The sequence below is a fragment of the Stylophora pistillata genome, chromosome 5, assembly GCF_964205215.1.
Source record: "Stylophora pistillata chromosome 5, jaStyPist1.2, whole genome shotgun sequence".
In the NCBI taxonomy this organism is placed as follows: domain Eukaryota; kingdom Metazoa; phylum Cnidaria; class Anthozoa; order Scleractinia; family Pocilloporidae; genus Stylophora; species Stylophora pistillata.
The window spans coordinates 20,626,294-20,638,109 of NC_142523.1; the positions used below are offsets into that span (position 1 = coordinate 20,626,294).

Sequence of the window (11,816 nt, forward strand, 5' to 3'; positions counted from 1 at the left end):
TACGTAAGTATCTCTAGTCATCTCTAGCTGCCCTTAATGCATCCCTAGCCATCCTTAGCCATACTCAAGTATCCTTAGCCATCCTTAGCTGTCCTTAAGCATCACTAGCGATCTTAGCCGTCCCTATGCATCCTTAGCCAAACTTAACCGTCCTTAAACGTCCTTAGTCACACTTAGCCGTACTTAAGCATGCCTTGCCATACTTAGCCATACTTTAGCATTTCTAGACATCTGATGACACATTTACTGAGCAGTGTTAGCTCTGAGGCCTACCTATTTGCCTCTGTATGTATATTTTAAACAATTTCGGTTATCGTTAGTGACTGTTAATACAACAGTCCCAGTAAATATCAGCTGAAATATATTATTTTGTTGAAAAATACTTTCAACTAACGTTGGGGGTTAAAATGAGATCAAAATATGACTACTTGCTTTTTAATTGTTTGCTGGAAACGTATGTCCCAATTCAGTGGCGAATCTAGCGGAGGGGTCTGGAGGGGGTCACCTCCCCCTTATTTTGGGTAAAAATATATTGTTTCTCACCCCCCCCCCCTAGCTCAAGGTCTGGATCCGCCACTGTAATTACCCAGTCTCGCTTGAAAGAAGCAAGCTTACTAGAAGCTACCTGTTATTTAAACGAAGTCATTAAGTGAAGTGCCATAGACTCAAACTTGAACCCTGATATATTATGACAATTTTTTGTTTTACCTTATTAAATGATTGTAAACAATAAGAAAAACTCTAACGTATGGGTTCCCGAAATATGAAACTTGATTTATAGGGAAACTTAACGAACGGCGATGGCAATGGCAGCTACATTCTCACAAATAAAAGTGATATGATTGATTTAATTAGGTAAAAGAATCGTGCTGAAATTTTTTTAGACGCAGTAAATCTTTTATTCTTTGCCTCTACATGTAAACCATTTGTGTCAATCAAGTGAAAGAATGCTTCCGCAAACTCGCACAAGGATAAAAAGAAAGGAAGTTATGATTAAAGTAATAACCAACAACTCCTTCTTTTCAAAATAATTGATTGGCCGTAATTGCAACACAGCACAAAGGACACCTGAGAATAGAACCCGGAATAAGAATATAAATATTGTTTGAGACTATTCTGTTGATTATTTGGGTTGGACATAAAGTTTACTCCGATTCTCACACAGTCTGATATTCTTTCTATAGAACGACACTGATGATCCCTTACCCTCCATATCATCCTTAATTTTTAACACGTAGAATTCCTTACATAAGTACGTTTATGTTTCTCCATTCAAGGGATAACCCCAACTATTTTCACGATAAGTCCTTTACACGCCTAAGATTCCAGAAATTCTAGTTCTTTTTATGTGATCCAAAGCCTTAGCGTGAGGCGATTCATTTCCGTTTACATGAACCCAAATTCTTTAAATCCCTTACTCATGAGGATAACATTCTACAGAAAAGTATTAAGTTTGTTTTAACACTCTTGCACTCTTGGAAAATTTGTTGAATTCAATGCACACAATCTTATGAAATAAATGTTCACAAAAAAGTAACCAATTGAAAGGAAAGTATTGCGTCATTCGTCATACGTGGAGCATACAAAAATGAAATTGGTATGCAATATCATTGGCGCTTGGAACAGTCCTCTTTGAGAACGTTTGAGAATATCTTTGAATACTATCTATCAATGTTTTTCAATTATGCGGGGAAACAAAAAGAAAACATAATAAATTTAGATGAACATTGAAAACAAAATGAAAGGAAGCTATACCTGTTTTTTTTTTTTTCCCAAAAAAGTTACGAGACAACACGTCAGTCCTTTCGCGTTTAAGAGCAAGTGTCACGGGAATTCATCTCCACTTCTAAACGTAAAATTTGTCTTAAAAAAAAACTATAGTGACGTCAAAGGACAACTAAACTAAGCTGAAATGCGGGCAAGCTCGCTATTTACTTTCTAACTTGGAAAAATGGTCGCGAGGGGTTTACATACACACACATAAGCGTACCCACGCTCACTCAAATATTCGAATCAACAACAATTCAAGAACACCTTCTTTATACCTGGGATGTGTGCTCCCCCTAGTGGAAGTCGCCCAAGAAAAGAAAAGAGATACAAAAGTTTTTTGAAGTAACAAATAGAACTAAAATGCGGAAAATATATTACTGGTATTATTGACTGGTAACTTTGCAGGTTGTTGGAGTTATTATATTCAATATGAAGGTAAGCACAAAATGTCACATTATTTACAATGCTGCCGATGACATAAAGATTGGCTTCTGGTCACTGTAATCAGTATTTAGTGTACCTGCAGATTGTATAAGGTGTGGCATATTTGTATAAATGTGATCTATCTGTGTATGATAGTAAGAAGTATACTGGTTGATCAACTGTGTATATCCTCTGTTCACTATTAGAAATGCTTTGAGAGCTTTTTGTTTTATCGTTATCCTCCTGCATCAGGTTAATATTGAAATCTCCAAGCAGTACAATGGGAATTGTTGGTACCATCAATATTGAGATATGAAGATGAGTAAGGACTTCAATCACCTGTGAAATTTATCAAGTTTTAATCGGTATATATCTACAGTGTGGAAATTTGGAACTGGATGGCTAAGGACTGTTACAGTAATTTCTACATTATTAACATTGAACCTGTATGGAATTGCTGAACAATTCAAAACATTCCCAATGTATGCAGAAACTCCATGGGATATTCTTATGTTAGAAAGATTGAAGTCATTTCTGTACAGAGTAAATCCAGTTAGCTGATATGCGTCATCTCTATCTGACAAGCAAAGTTTTGTTTGAAAAAAAATGTTAACATAAAATTTTTTAATGTTGTAATTGGCCGACACAACTTGTATATGTAGGTGGAGAGATCTAACATTTTGAAACAAGACTGAATCTGTTCTCAGTCTACTCATTTCATTTTTAACTTAGTCACTGACTTTTATTTTATTTTTTTTTTTCATTCAAATTGAGAACATGCAGTGAAGAACTGTTTCTTACCCTGCTCAAGCCAACAAAATGCATATGCTCCCTTGTGGATGTTGGAAAATCGACAACTACTTTATTTAGTGTATCACCCTCACAACGATGAATACTTTTGGCAGCAACAGGTCAAAGTGGAAACTGACACCGAAGAATCTGTACTTTACTTTTTTATTGATCTGGAATTGTTTTCTTACTTCTAAAACTGGTATCCCATTTTTATATCTTTTTATACTTGTGAATATTAGCCAATTGTCTGTGGTGGATCATCTGGATTCTATCTTTTATTTTCTCTTGAGATCATCAGAAATATCTCCAGTTATAATGCTCACAACCCTAAGTTGAGCTTTATCAGTTTTAGAGAGCGTATATAGGGCATTGTGAGCATCTATTCATGCATTTGTAGCAAATAAATGTGTTATGTTCACTGGATAATTTTCATTCTCTGGTGTTACATTCAAAATTCTTTGTTCCAAAATGGCTATATAGTCTTCAGTGTTTTCCCTCTGTCAAACGATAAAGTAGCTCTGCAAATTGTTTGTCATCTTCTTGTGCAAGTGAAGTATTCTCTCCAAATGTTAGTTGCTAAAGCATTATAGGCAGATTGACAATTCTCAAAGATCCAACTATCAAAAACTCACTTTAGCTGCAAAAGATCTCCAACAGTTATCGAACTTATTCCTCAAAGTGGCTCTTTGGCTCCCATCACTTGTTGTAATCGTCCATTAAAAAAGCTGAACATACCCCTTCCAACCATAGATATTTCATCAATCAATATATAAGCTTTAGTTTCTTTAGTTGAGTCTGTATAGTATTTAGTTTATCACTGTCCAGTGCACAATGCTCAAAACCTCTATTAACAGGTATCTTAAAAGCAGAATGCAAAGAGTTACCTCTTATGTTGAATACAGCTCTACCAGTAAGGTGGGGGGAGGGGGAGGGGGGTCGGATTCTCTCACTTCCCGTGCCATGCTCTCCCGTCTCCCGTACTTGGTGCCCCCTTGCCTCCCGACACCCGCCCTCAATTGCGGTGTTGCTCCCGTCCTCAGGTTAATCAAGAGGATTAGAAACCTGGGTTTAACTTTCAAACAGAGCTAAAAGTTAATATTGTTGTTCATTTCGGCTGGCCTTTGTTTTGGCTGGAGATCATTAGTTCCCGATGAAAGCTACTACTTGTCAAAGAGCACAGGAAATCACACCTACCGTGTGTTTCGTAATCTTTTGCTATCATTTTGTCTTTGTTGTCTATAAAATCCAATCTGATGGCTTGCCATCCTGTTTGACTCCCTATCCTAATGAGAAGTGCCTTAGCCTTATCCAAAATAAAAAATTGCGTCGAAAAGTGGACCACTCCGCACTCTCCGGCGCGCTTACTGAAGCGGCATTTCTTTGAAATAAGTCTGCACCATGAGGAAAAAGCGTCAGTAATTTGGGAGGTGCAGTCATAAGAAGCGAGCTCCCAAGAAAGTCTTCGGTGAACGGATTTTTCGTGGCCACAACGGAAAATACTGAGACTGATTAATATGGTCTTTGACGACATTTGTCACAATTGACCTGAATGACCCTGAATCACTTTCTTTGTTGGAGATTTTCAACAGCTACAACTTACCAGACACTGTACATGTCATGCTATCTCATCAGCAATGACGTAATCAATTTGAAGGGATTCACAAACTTACCGGAAGTAATGCTGTTTTTCCAGCACGGGTACAAATTTACGTTTTCTTGCCTCCGAAAATATTTTTAAGCATTGGTAGATGTTAACTGGAAATTTCAAAACCTTGCTAGATAAGTGGTTATGAGTGAGTAATACCCAGCAATAAACAACAAACTATCGCCTTATTTATTTCTACTCCCGGTTCCCGCCCTCATGTAGATATCGCTTCCCGCCCCTTGATCTCCAGCTTCCCTCCCTCTCTTCCCTTGTTCTCCCGAGCTTCCGCCCCCCTGTCCCCCTCCACAATAAGGGCTGTTTTGAGAACTTTCAAATCATCTGGATTTTCACCTGTGACATAATTGAGATACCTTATCAATGCTTCATACAAAGAATTTGTGACAATACTTTTGCCAACACCAGCACCTCCACTTAAGAATAATCCGAGAGGATCATCTTTAGTTTTAATTGAATGTAACACATGAAAAAAAAAAAAAAAGCTCTCTTTGTTTTTCGTTGAAAGAGTGGACAAGTACATACATTTACGACTGGTAAAAGAGTCTGCCAACGCGATTGCTGGTCCTATTGCTGCAATAATGAATCACTCGATCAGCACAGGACAGTATCCGTCGCGCTGGAAATTAGGTCAAGTTACTCCTATATTTAAAAAGGACAATGAACTGAATAAAAGCAATTACCGACCAGTGACCGTTCTACCTGCGCTTAATAATGTTTTCGAGAGGTTCCTTTCAGCTCAAATGCGCGACTTTTACCAAAACATATTGTCTGAACACGTATCTGCGTACAGAAGGCACCATAGCTGTGAGACATCTTTGCTTAGGATGACTGAGGACTGGAGGCGTAGTCTAGATAATAAAGAGATCGTGGCGGTTATATCAATGGATTTGTCAAAAGCTTTCGACACTGTACCTCATGCTTTGCTACTGGCGAAACTGAAACTGTATGGTATGCATGAATCCAGCTGTGCCCTTATCGGTGACTACTTGACAGATAGAATGCGGCGAGTGAAAATTGGCGATACTTATTCGGATTGGATGAGCGTGAAGCGTGGTGTGCCCTAAGGCAGCGTCCTGGGACCCATGTTTTTCAACATGTTCCTCAATGACCTCATCTTTCACATTAAGTCTGTAAAACTAAACACATATGCTGATGACTGCCAACTGCACACATCTGACGTAGACCCAGTAGCCTTGGAACAGCGGATCAATCATGATGTACAAAGAGCAAACAAATGGTTCGAAGACAATGAGATGAAAGCCAACCCCGCTAAACACCAAGGGATGGTTCTTGGCAAAACCGACTACCCTTTCTCCTTCTCAACCACAAGATGCCTAACACTTTTTGGAATAATTCTTGATAATGAACTTAACTTCAAGGAACACATATCCTCTGTATGTAAAAAAATAAATAATCAGTTGAGTGTCCTCAAAAGATTTGGCAAACTTATTTCTACCGAAATTATGCTTCGCCTTTATAAAACGTTTATGTTACCCCATTTTCACTACTGTTCAATGATATGGCACTTTTGTAACTCAGAGGACTCTGTTAAACTGGACACCATAAATAGACATATTTTAAGATTTGTTTTAAAGGACTGGGACTCGAACTACGATGATCTTTTAGACAAGGCAGGTGTGTGTGGTTTAGCCAACAGGAGGATACAAAATATGATGAATTGTATATTCAACTGTCTCCATCTTGGTAAATATCCGTGCTATCTGAAACAACTAATCAAGCTAAGATCTACTGCTTACTCCCTAAGGGGAACAAATATTTTATCACTTCCTAAGCCATTTACAACCACATATGGTCTAAATTCTTTTAGCTATTCATCTGTTAAGTATTGGAACTCCCTCCCTGACCACTTTAGAAAAACTGTAGACTATAGCGAATTTAAGAGCAAACTGTCAGCGCACAATTTCTGTTAATATTACATTTATATCACATATTATTATATTAACGACTATTATATTATTATATTATGAATTATTTTTATCTTTTAACCTGTTGTTGCTGTAATTTTAAAGTAGTAATTAGGATCGGAGATACTAGCTTATAAGCTAATCTAAAATCCGAGGATAAATAAAGTTTATGTATGTATGTATGTATGTATGTATGTACAAGTGCGTAATAATCAACATCAGAGCTGCGCTTTATAGGAAGTTCTTTGTCAACATTATTTCTACGGAAAATACCTATATCATCAAACATTTCATACTGGCTATGCTGCTTGTTTTTTTCAAGGTCAAAGCAACCAAATAATTCACTATGCTTTTCCTTGACAGTACAGTCCTGCTTATTGATATGTTCTGCATTTGGAGCAACATTATCAAAGTTGTCAAATTCAGCATTTTTCATAACGTCCATTGCCTTATCTAGTATTTCTGAATGGTACTCATATTGGCGCCCATTGCAGAGAACTTCATCCTTAACTTGTTCAGACTGTTCTTGGAAAGTTTGACAGTCTTTTATCAAATCAGTGCTTTCCTTTTGCTATCGTGTATAAAGCATTAGCTGCTCTCTAAAATAATTTCCTTGGTCATTATATCTATGGTACCTGACAGTGTGGATTATTTTGGGCTTTTTTCTTTTTACTAGTTTCATACCTCCATTTAGTTTGTAATCATTTGGTCCAGATTCACATTCAATGATATTAATACTATTAGGGTCATCATCAGTGTTGTTTTCAAAATTAGTTACTGGCAGAGACTCATCAATGCCTGTCAGTGGTGACTCATTATGATTACTAGCACTGCTGCTATCCATTTGGTCATCTTTAACATAGTTGAACTATGCAACAAAGTTAACCAAGCATATTACTTTTCAAATTATTTTGGGCTTCTTTAATTGATAACCTTTACTGATATTGTCAGATTATATGTCAGTTGAGTCGTCGGGCAACTGTTAGAGCTTATCTAATTTCTTTAACAAAAATTCACTCTCATCTGGGGGTGCATGAGGTGCTGATAGACTAATAATCACGAAAAGATATTCTCAATGGCATTTGCAATACGAGATACACAGCTTCTTCAGCGCTAATTTCAACTGCATTAAGAAATTTGTTTCCAATGTGCCTTACTCTATTTGCGATGTCTTTATTTCCAGAATTAGCTTCTTCCGATGCTCTTTTTAGGAGTCTGCTCCTACCTCTTTGCCCTTTTGTAATATAAGACAGTATGTATGTAGCACATACATCAGGATCCTGTACATATTGTATGTCCATGTTTGCTTGCCAGGCTTTAAGTAAAGTAGTGCTCTAACTATTGATCCTTAATTTCGATGGTGCCCTTTTGAAAAATAATGTGTCACGCTTTAATGTGTATTTTATAGCCAAGATGTAACCTTCTTCAGCCAATTACAATTTGCTGAGAAAATCTTCAAAACTGATTTCTTGACAGTATTTCATGTTGTCAAGAACTTCTTTTATTTGTTCAGCATTTTCTTTGGTCATTTTCTTGTTCTCTTCATCAAAGAAGAGATGTCAAGAGGTGTAAAGTTATTATTCTTGGAATTGGTGGCAATGGGAAGTTGAATCTACATATCGTATGCCCTGCCTTCTTACATGTGTAAGCATGTCTGCCCATTTTTAAATTCACAAACTCTTCCATTTCACTTGAACTGTCTGATTTGTGACAAGTGATATACTTATCAACGGAGGTGACAAGTTCTTCATTAGAACTGTTTTGATACTGTGGGGCTTCCTTTACCCAAAATAGACCATGGATATGTGGGCTTCCTCTGTAAAAATAATCAGCTATTTCTCCTATTGGCATTACAGTGCTATTTAAGACATCACGAATAAATAACTGAACCATGTGCTCAACGTTTCTTGCACAAGTGACCGGATCTTATTTTATCAAATCTGATTTTTGTTCCCGTGTCATTTGTTTGATTTTCTCATTAGTATACTCTTTCCTCTCTACAACTATACCTAAAGTTTTAAGAAGATGAGTCCACAAAGAGTAATTCAAGGTTAAAATAGCGCCTGCAAGCGTTACTTTGAATTTCGTAAAGCATATTTGAGATGATAATCAAATTGTAAATGTAAGTTACATTCCTAGTGGTCAAAGGCTTGCTTTTTAGGGCTGTCACTTAAGCACGTTGCGATCCTGCATGTTTTATCGAATGCGCTTTCTTAGTCTAACTTATGAAGCCCACATGTGCCTTGCTTCAAAACCTAATTGGCTAGTTGCAGTTTTTATAAGTCTTTCTTGCGCCTAGTTTTTCGACAGTCATTTGGAATCTGCTTTGTTGCAGACGAACAATTACAAATAACAGTATGCGCACTAAATGACAAACTCTGTCTTTCCCGTCGGAAGACAGCGCATGCGCCTGGCAGTGATCTACGCAATGGCTTTTCTCGATAACGCGCAGCTTGCAATCGGTCTCAAGGTATACCTTGGTTAATCGGAGCCTTTTAACAGTGCTGTTCATCCATTAAGTAGACATGCCTGCATATACAATGAAAAACTATGACCAATATTAATCAAACCTAATTATTACCATGCACGTTTGGTCAGTTTCATAACAAATGACAAATTTGAGAAATTGCACTCACCTAGCGACCCGATAGTATGAACGGCGGTTTCCAAAGTGTCAAAGGCTAACGAACCCTCACTTGTCACGATATCCAGGCTGAGAGGCTCTTCCTTTTTTCGATGCGCCACACATCTGTTGAAAGATTGTATAGAACGATACGGCAACGAAAAGGCTAATCTACATATGTTGGTCCTACCTGTCAACACTGTGAGAGAAAAAAACACGAAAAGGTGTATGATAAACAAGTAGATTGTACAGGGTTACTTAATTTATGCACAGCGAAAAGGGTTGATCTTGCGAGAGGTTCAAACTCCATTTCGCAGTAGTAGTTCTGATATTGTGCAACCAAACGGGAGCTTAGCACAGTGTGCACCACGTTTGGGATCTGTAACACCTCACCAGTTGACATTTGCAGCTTTTTGGTGCCGTACGCCACATCTTGAATATAATAAGGTAACTGATGGAGTCCAAAAAGGGGTCAAGTTTCTAGTCGTCGAGTCTGTAGCGAGCCACAGATTGCTGCTTTTCAGTCATACCTGCTCCAACCACTACCGCGTGCTTCCTTTCCTGGTCTATCCACCATGTGGTTGGGCCTGGTATCATCTGCTGTAGCTGCGATCTCGTGTTATTCGAGACGAAAACGGAAAGTACTGTCATCTTTGTATGTCACGAGGTCGATTCTTCATAGGGGGAAATCAGTTCCTTTATCCACCTTGTCGCCAGGACTCTCGTCCTCTGGTCCTGCGGTCTGAACGGTAACAAGATCAAACAATTATTTCGATTGACCAGGGAAAATGCAGTTAAGGCTGGCGGTTATTACTTCTGCCCCCTTATGCTTTATGTAATACTGCGTACTCTTTGCAGACTCAACAAGTGGTCGAGTAAGCTGGAATCGGATTGGGCTGACCCTTCCGTCTGTTAACATGCTGATATTTCTATTTAGTGCTTCAAAACCAGAGTGCTCTCTTCCCATAGGAGCAGGCATGTAATCCGACTCTTCATCGTCCTCAACAAACAGCTGCGACATTTTTTCTTCTAACATAGAAAGACCAGGAAGCTCCAGTTCCTCCCTTTACATACCTGGTCGGTTCCTAAAAAGTTACCTGTATGTTAGAGACGGATCGTTATGTTTCTAGTGGGGGATGAAAAAAAATTTTGATTGCTAACAATTCATTTTGGTTTATTGCCCGTGCAAATAATTTATTTCAGTGCTTAATGCTCTGTTAACAATTCTTTTCAAAAGTTTTCAGCTTCCCCCTCCATCACCCCCAAACTTTGGGGGTGACTAATGAACCATCCCTTATACTATTGGAGAAGAAATTCGGGTGCCCTACAACACTACAAATATGTACAACCGGCATTGTTTTGATCATTCTAATATTGGATGTAATCGCGCAACGCAGGAACATTTTTTAATTACCGATAGTTTGACAGAAATAAGTTCTCTTTTATTCCAACCAAGCCTTCATAAAAAGTACATCCGTAATGCTTTGCGCGCTTCGACACTGTTGATGATCACGTGCTTTTAAATTGTTTTATATTTATCTAGGCGGTCGTACATAATCAATTTTTCGTTGCAGGTGCAGCATTTTAAATACTCACTTGTACTCTTGTGCATCTCTTCAGGGATATGTCCTCTTCCTGGTGTTTTTCAAAACACTCGGCAGTAGGAGTCCCCCATCAAAATGAAATTTCTACATTCAGTTTGAAAATAGGGTGTGGTGGGAACACAGTCAAATATTATCCTTTACCTTTCAACTTCTTCGGGTATCTAAAAGGTTTCAACGATCATTTCTTTTCTTGTAATCATAACAACCATGCTTTGAGCGCATACATGTAGACTGTTAGGGACGGACCATTACTTCTCTTAAGGCGGGCTGGAGAGACAAAACTTGTTTCGCATGCAAACAACTTATTTCCTTTTTGCAGCAGCAAACAATTCTATTTTGGGGGTGAGGACTATGTACAATTTATTTCTGTTCTTTGCGCTTGCAAATAACTCATTTCAGTATTTACGGTTTTGCAAACAATTGATTTCGAAATTTTTCATTCCCTCGCCCCACTTGCAAATAGAGTATAGTGTACATTCGAGTGGCACTCGCTGCCAGGACTTCTCGAAATGAAAACCTTCTGTGAAATGTTGCCTTATTGTTGCATAAAGGCCTAAAGCTAAATTTATTGGGATCACTACCGGTTTAGAAAAGCACTAATATTATAATTTCACAGTATTGTACTTGTTTATCAGTGGTTGTCTCCTCGGAGCAGCGCACTGTCTCGCTCTAATTAGATAAACATTTCCTACATATCCCCAGAAAACCAAAATAATAATACTGTTTTAACTCGTGCTATGTTCGTTATAAAATGTAGCCGGTATTCCAACACAACATTATTACAATGAGTTACCTTGTCCAGTCTCGTAATGTACACCGAAGTGTAAATATATTTTTCTCGACATCTCACTAGTTATCCCTCTGTACGGTTTCTGTTTGCTCTGATGCTCCGGATATTTACAAACTTTACTTGGCCGCCATCCCAAGCCAAATTCGTTGCTGTGCTCGGGACAAATTGCGAGTTCTCCGCACTCGTCAAACAATCCAACGTGGGCCAAACATAATCTACCGTCGTC

The 11,816-nt window shown here is 38.2% G+C and overlaps 1 pseudogene; it reads right to left on the bottom strand.

Annotated features, from left to right (window-relative positions):
• Positions 1-4,844: 4,844 nt before the first annotated feature.
• On the bottom strand, positions 4,845-9,773 carry LOC111319200 (uncharacterized; annotated as a pseudogene).
• Positions 9,774-11,816: the final 2,043 nt, after the last annotated feature.